Raw genomic sequence first — 8821 nt, forward strand, 5'->3', positions numbered from 1 at the left:
AATAAAATGAATGAACAAACTTGTAGGAGAATGGTTAAAAGAATATGGCAAAACTATTTTCAAAACTTAAATCAAAACGCAAGATGTCAATTAATTGTTCAAATGATTAAAAATTTTAATTTTAGAGAGACAATGAAAATTCTAGGCCTAAGATCATCTGAAAGTAATAGTGAAACAACTATTGTTAGAAATCTATTTGATGCATATCAATATATTGGTTCAAAATCACGTAGTAAAGATTCTAATGCTACTTGATGTGTCATTACATCAACCATAATGAGCAAGAAAATAAAAAAATATTGTTTGATAATCAAAACAAGTAAGTCATTAAACGTTAGTAGAACAAGATTAAGTAAAGCATTAAAGAGGCGGGAACAAATAGAGGAACCTAACAATAATTCTCTTTGGGCATTCTCGGGTAGACTACCACGCAAAGACAAGGTTGTTGTTGATGCACTAAAAATATTAATTGAAAAATTTTGGCATGACGACACAAGAGTATCGCCCAACCAAAGAGATGTTGTTAGAAGGCGAATTGGGTCTACAAATCATGAGCCACATGCCAAACACTATTTTGATATGACTCAAACTAAATTTTATGAAAGATTCCTTCAAAAGTTTCCTCGAATAAGAATTTCTCAAAGATTTTTTGAAATGGAAAAACCTTTTTATATTAAGATTAATCATGTATGCACCATGTGTTTTTGTAGGATGCATATTGAATTTTCCATGCATTATGATATTTTTTGCAATATTTGTTCTACTTTGCACACTAACGATGTTTTGCAAGAATGTAATATACAAGCACCTCCTAAGTCGGTAAGAGAATTTATTTCAAGTGTTCTATGTAATAGACATGATGGTTGCATTTATTATAAGACTCCTTGTTTGGAAGGTTCTTGTGCTATATGGAGTTAAAGATGGAAAAGATTTGAAGAGATGTGAGCTAGTGAAAAATCATATATGTGTAACTCAATTTATGAAAACGTTTCAAGAGAAACCATTTTATGAGTACATAATGCATACACATAAGGCTTGATGGTTAGATGAACAATTCAAGTTATGTAAGGACTTATTTCCTCTTGGAAACATTGTCTCTATAGTTGATTTCACTAAAAATTATACACTGCAACCTCAAAATGAAGTGCAATCCATGTATTATCACTCTACACAAGCTTCTATTTTTGTACACATAGCGTTCATGCATGCAAATGATATCACAGAGGAGGATAGAAAGGTTGTAAGAGAGTATCACTTCTACATAAGTGATGACCGTACTCATTCATTGGATTTTGTACAGGGATGCTTTAAAGTTTTCTATGATAGTTTAAGGGAAAGGAACATATGATACAATGGACACTTAATATGGTCAGATAATTGCACCGCACAATTCAAGAATGCAAGGATGTTTTATTGGTTGACAAGGATGCATATGACAATCGGTGTACAACATTTTTGGAATTTCACTAAGGCTGGACAGGGTAAGGGAGAGCACAATGGTGCAGGAGCATGTGTGAAAAGAGCCCTAGCTAGGGAAGAATTGAAGTACAAAGGTGGTGCTAAGTTGGTAGATGCATAAACAATTGTACAATGGTGTAAGTCTACGATGGGTCTAGGTAATCCAGGTATGTCAATGGTTCGTATATATTTTTGGTTGATCACTAAATCTAACATTGAAAACTATCTAGATTATTGTACAATTGCAGGATCAAGTGACATGCACTCATTTATGAGTTCAAATTCAAGTTCACTGGTAATTTATATGAGACAGATGGTATGCTTTTTCTCTTCATGCATGTATTGTTTGTGGGAAGAATGTGAATCACAAGAGTGGGTTGACAAATGGTCTTGTAGACCATTGGTTCCCATTGATTCATATCAAATTCCCAAAGCACTACAATTGAGGCGGATGGAGACATCAGTGGATTTTGACCATGTATCCGACCTAGTGGATTAAAGTAATTTTTTGAGTTAATTTTTTTGCAAGTATTCTTTTTGGTTAATTTTGTTGTTCATCATACTTTATTTTTGGTATTAATTAACACTTTGTAAAATGTAGGTCATGTGTATGCAGTTGTTGTAGAAGAGAGCAATGAAGAAAGAACATATTACTATTTCTGTCGTTGTATTGAGACAAAAAGAAAATTGACAACCACAATCATTGATGGAAAGGGTATTGAGTACCCAATAGGGTCTGTTGTCATGACAGGAACATGGCTTCAGAGATACCCTATCAAGAATTCTGATGTTTGGTTGTTCAAGGACTTTAAAACACATAGACATATTCTTCATTTCTCTAACCTTGTTGATGCAACAAATATTCATTTGATTAAGTATCGTCATAGAACTCATAACAAGATTTTATGGAAAGTTCATGAATCTAACCACGAGGCAATACTTGACACAATATGGGTTAGAGCTAATCTTGAAGGCTCACTTGATTGATTCTACAGTTCAGAGTAGACTGATTTTGAGGATTTTGTATAAATCATCGACAAATTGTTCTATATTCATTTTTTGTATATATAAATGCCCATGAGCTGATTTTTACATGTTTAGGGGCATAATTTTGTATATTTAAATGGCAATGAGATGATTTGTACATATGTACATGCCAAATTTTGTATATTAAAATGGCGATGAGCTGAATCGCACATATTGTAATGCCAAATTTTGTATAAAAGCCCATGAGATGATTTGTATATTTAAATGGTCATAAGTTTAATTGCACATATTGTAATGCCAAATTTTGTATAATTTGACCATATTTAGAGGCAAATTTTTGAATAATATGTGACAATGTTCTGTGACTATTTTGTGTGTCAATGTTTTGTGACTATGTTTTGAGTATATTTGATGTGTCCCTGGTCAATCATGAGCATTCTTGATTCTTGTATAATCATGGAGAATTATTTTAGTCATTATCAGGTCATAGGGGTCATATATTGAGACTAGATACAATTTGAGCAAAAATTGTCATTGTTGTCAAAAAAATTGTCAAAAAAATTGTCAAAAAAGTTGTCAAGCAACTTCTACATTAAGTCGGTATGGTATGACCCTGGACGTTCCAATGCTTTGGGATGCACAACAGGGGAATGCCTAGCATAAAACTTCCCATTGAGACGTGCTTTTGATGTCGGTTTGTGCACACAATGAACCGAATCAATTCTAGCCAATCTTGCAAATTTTCATTGCATGCAACTGACAGTTTTTGTAGTAGGAGAAAAAATGCTAATAATTGAAAATGGCTCCGACTCATCAAAAACCGAGATAGGCCATTGTAGAGGAGACTTGTATGACCCCATGGGTTCAAAATGATTGACCATATGTGTCCTAGATTTGAAGAAATAGTCCGTCAAATTTTGATAATTTTTTGGACTCAAGGCACTTGAGAGATCGCACAGGTACAGTATGACTCTCGATGTTCTGGCACTTTGGGATGCACAACAAGGGCATGCCTAGCATAAACCTACCCACTCGGATGTGCTTGCGATGTCAGTTTGTGCACACAACAAACCGAATCAATTCTAGCCAATCTTGCAACTTTGCATTGCATGCAACTGACAGTTTTTGGAGCAGGCGAAAAAATGCTAATAATTGAAAATAGCTCCGACTTGTCAAAAAATGAGATAGGCCATTGTAGAGGAGCCTCACGTGACCCCATAGGATTAAATAGATTGACCATATGTGTCCTAGATTTGGAGAAACAGTCCGTCAAATTTTGATAATTTTTTGGACCTAGGGCAATTGAGAGATTGCACGTGTACAGTATGACTCTCGACGTTCCAACGCTTTGGGATGCATGACAGAGGCATTCCTAGCATAAACCTACCCACTCAGATGCACTTGCAATGTCAGTTTGTGCACATGATGAACTGAATCAGTTCTAGCCAATCTTGTAACTTTGTATTGCATGCAACTGATGGTTTTTGGAGCAGGCGAAAAAATGCTAATAATTGAAAATGGCTCTGAGTTGTCAAAAATAGAGATAGGCAATTGTAGAGGAGCCTCATGCGACCCCATAGGATCAAATAGATTGACCATTTGTGTCCTAGATTTGAAGAAACAGTTCATCAAATTTTGACAATTTTTTGGACTCAGGGCAATTGAGAGATCGCACCGATACGGTATGACTCTAGACATTCTCACACTTTGGGATGCATGATAGGGGCATGCTTAGCATAAACCTACCCACCCAGACACGTTTGTGACATTAGTTTGTGCACACAACGAACAAAATTTGACCATTGCAAGCATGAGGGTGCTCTCGCACCAAACCCATTGTTGTTTATATTCATATTGTCGATTTTTGTTGTTTATATTCATATTGTTGATTACATATGCAAGTATTCATTTAAATTTATAAAAGGGCAGCCACCAAATATAGTGAATACACAATAATAAACTGAATACAAGGAGTTTTGTAGGGTTAATTCAACATTTTAGAAATTTTATCAAATCATATTCCACGATTGCTTTTTTTTATATCATATATTTTTGCTGTTTATATTCATATTGTTGATTACATATGCAAATATTAATTTACATTTATAAAAGGACAACTACAAAATATAATGAATACAAAATAATGAACTCATTACACATTTATTGGATCGAATATCAATATTTATATATATATATATAAAAAGGCATGTCTACCAAGTCAATACAAGTATTACAAAAATGTGGCATATGCCATGTCCAAATCGATATACAATAAAAATGTAGAATATATCTACATGTATTGGTCATTCTATGGCCAAAACTAACACTATATGATCCTAAACTTGTGGTGCATCATCAAAATCAAGCCTCTTCGATGCAATACGCGGCTCTATAGATGGCTACCAAACCACAATTCAAAAGCCAAGTTAGAATTCTTTTGTAGAAAATAGTTCACAATTAACAACATAACTATGCATTTAACTTGAACTCCTTTGCAATTGAAATGTAGATTACCTCATCGGCTGATCTAGGAGCTAATTTCTTCGCTCTCCTCTCCTTGTCACTCTTAGGAGTTTTCTTGAAGACATACTTAAATGGATCCACGTTATGGCCATACCGCGAAGGGGTCTATTGTAGATTCAATGTACAATTAATACAATGTACTAACATCAATATATCAAAAACACTTAAAAGCTATAATATAGAGAAAAATGGCATACCTGTGCTTGAGATGCTTCTCCAATGGACTGAGGATGGCTCACCATTGATGTAGAAACTGTCGCTATTACCTATACAAAAAATGTTTAAAGATTAAATACAATTAATATAATGATAAGTATTGAAGGTTAAAAACAATTAAATTTACATATCAAACAAAAGTGTACCGAATCCTGAGATGCTTCTCCAGTGCAAGGAGGAGGGTTCGCCATTGATGAAATAGGTATGGATATTTCTTGTATGAAAAATTATAAGAGTATATTATATATCACAAGTTCACATGTACGCATGCATATAATCATGAAATCAAGAAAATAAAGTAGAGATACATACCTCCACCTCTCTTGATCTACGAGTGAATCAGGTGCATTCAACAAATTAACAAAGCTCAATGGCTGATGTACATGTAAAATAGACAAAAAGCACTAATCAATCTACAAACTCCAACTAATACTTGGTTTCAACATTTTCAAACAATTGTACAACTAGAAATGTGTTAAATTACCTTCTTCCCACATTTTGGCATCTTCGAGGAATTCTTTTTCTTAGGACGAGCCCTAGACGTGGAGGGGGTACCCTAAAAAAATAAAATTAACATGAGATATTAGTATAGATAATAAATTAAACATAATTTTAAAAATCTAAAATGAAATGACTTGCATATTCCATCAAAACAATACTAAAAAGAGTTGTACAAAATATGATACCGTATAGCCTTGTAGGCCAAAATCGATCGTTGAGAGCATGATGTCATCAATTTGGGATATTTCATCCCCTGTCAACACCTACAAACCAGAAATTGAACCAAGCATTAAAGATAGTTAGTATATCTTGTATTTTTTTGAATTCAAAGTGTACTATTCTATTTTAACATGTTACAAAATTTATACCTCAAGCATCAAAGTTGCAGCTATAGTAACTAGGGGAGGTGTATGGGATACCACTGCTGCATCCTGAAATGCATATTATTTGTCTCAATTTAAATCAATGTATAAATGAAAATTCATTTATATAATTACAAATTTAAAGTGACTAATAAATAAAATGTTATGATTTCAAATCAACACACCTATGTCTGTGGCTCATGGGCAAACGCCATGTCCATCAACTCATCTGTCAGCGCGACATCCTCACCTATGTGAGCCTGACATCTATAACTGCAAATCGTGCATAGATGATATGAGGATCCATCTGCACCGGCTGCATCATCTATCCCCAAGCATATCCCTAAGCAACTGACACACATATGCTGGATGGGCTCTATGTCACCCTCTAATGGCTCATCATCCAATACAATAGGGTGTGCTAATGATGTCCCATGCTGGATGATGGCACCAATTAATGTTGTGGCCGACTAAAGAGTCTATAGCTCCATCGACTCTTTCAGCTCTAATGGGACAGCCTGATGCACCTTGGGTTTGGGTGCTAGGGGGCGGCGACTGTCCGCGAGTAATCGCCTATAGGCTCCAGGTCTATCTTGGGCAAAGCCACCACCTCTACCATGAAACTCTCTCATGTCAAAATAGTTTGGCCACACATTGAGCACAAACTCACAATATATTTTTCTCAAAAAATATAATGGCACCTCATAATTATTACAAGGTGAATCGTCAAAGACCATCCACCACCTCTGCCAAAAAAGATTCTTCATCTGCACATTGGTACACCAATGTATGGGAAACCTCTTTGAATTAAGAGGTAATGACTGACTACTTTTGGGATCAACAAAAAGGGCACATATTTGTTGTTTAGTAATATTTTTGTTTTTACTCCATCGTATGATAGCCCATTGGCATATAATTGACGACGCTTATCCCTAAAGCTTCCCCATTTGGTAATTTCTATGGAAATAGCTATGGCACCACTAGCTAATGTTTCTAGGCTAGTGGCGAGGGATTGATGATGGTCAAGTTCAGAAGTTTTCAATTTAATAAGCAGTCTATTGATTTTAGACATATTTTGTCCTAACTAATTAAATAATTATTCCTGTGTTTCGGGTGTGCGGTCAAAAGGAGGAATTGGGGGTTGTTCTTGTGTGTTTTCAGGAGGTGCATTTGGTTGTTCTTGTGGGTTTCTAGGAGGTGCATTTGGTTGTTCTTGTTCTGGATTAGAAGAATCTAGTTTTTAAAATAAAAAATGAAAAAACCTAATCAAAATTAATGAAATTAAATTCAAAATGTAAAACAAATTGCATAAATCGAAAAGAAAGACAAAAATAAACAAAAACTAACCTTGATCCATAGCTTGGAGGAGTCTAGCACCCCGTTCACAGTTTAGGAGAGGAAATGGGGAAAAAATGAAGTTAAAAATGCGCTATTCATGGGTAAATGAGACCCAATTTTTTTTTTAAAACATTTTTTACTAGGCACTGCGTACACGGTTTTATTTGGATTATTAGCGCGTACGCGCTCATTTTCCTATGAGCAGCGTGTATGCACTCATTTTCCTATGAGCAATATGTATGCGCTCATTTTCCTAATCATAGTGCGTACGCACTCATTTTTCTAAAAGCAGCGCGTATGTGCTATCTTCTCTAGGCTTAGGAAGAACAAACCTAAGCACATACGCGGGAATTTCAAATTTTAAAGCCGCATACGCATTGCTTGTTTTTCCATGTTTTTTTTGGGTGGTGTCCACTTTTCTTACCACCATCTTTGTGCACATGCCCTCCTATTCTCAAAATCTTTTTAGCCAAGGTGAGCCCACTTGAGTTTGCCCCATAGATGCCCTCGTGTACTTCGCATAATGCCCATTTCGCCTCTTGTTTATCTAAACACCTTAGGAGGGAACCATCAAAATGCCTTTTGAATAGGGTGTCTCCAAGGATGGTGTAACGAGCACATCAGCGAATGAAGGTTTGTTGTTGGGTTTTTGTGAGGTGTGGGGGAATGGTGTTATCATTTGGGAAAGCGAAGGTTTCTTGGTACTATGGGGACTCAGGACCAATGAGCACACACACCATTTCAGACTTTGGTAAGTCGTATGCTGATATAAATAGTTGCTCAACCAAGAACTCACACTTTTGACTATGTGCTGGCATCTGAAGGAGGGAGCCGATGGTGGCCATTGCATCTGCAGCCCTATTGTTTGTTCATGGGACTTGATCAAACTTGATTATCGTGAAGTGTTGTTTAAGATCTTCAACCATGGTACAATAGGGAAGGAGTTGGTCATCTTTTGTTTGGTATTCATCATTGACTTGTTTTATGACAAGTTGGAAATCACCATAGACTTGTAATTCCTTCATTTTCTAGTGGATAGACAAGTGCAATCCTGTAATGAGTGCCTCATATTCTACGATGTTGTTGGTACATGCAAAAGATATCTTGTATGACTTCAGGATTCCATCTCCTTGAGGTGTGATCAGTAATATTCTTGCCCCCAATCCATTTTGGGTGTAAGAGCCATCAAAGTATAATTGCCATGTGGAGGATGTGGTAACAGTCATAATGAATTCATTTGGTAATTTTGTGAGAATCGGATGGTCACCTGGAAGTGGAGCATCCACCAACTGGTCTGTGATGACTTGTCCCTTGATTTCCTTTCTGTCTACATACTCAATGTCAAACTTGCTTAAGAGAATGACCCATTTAGCTGTTAGACCAGTGAGGGCAACTTTTGACAAGAGATATTTAAGCGAGTCAATCTTAGCAATTAG

Source organism: Cryptomeria japonica, chromosome 4 (assembly GCF_030272615.1).
Source record: "Cryptomeria japonica chromosome 4, Sugi_1.0, whole genome shotgun sequence".
Lineage (NCBI taxonomy): Eukaryota > Viridiplantae > Streptophyta > Pinopsida > Cupressales > Cupressaceae > Cryptomeria > Cryptomeria japonica.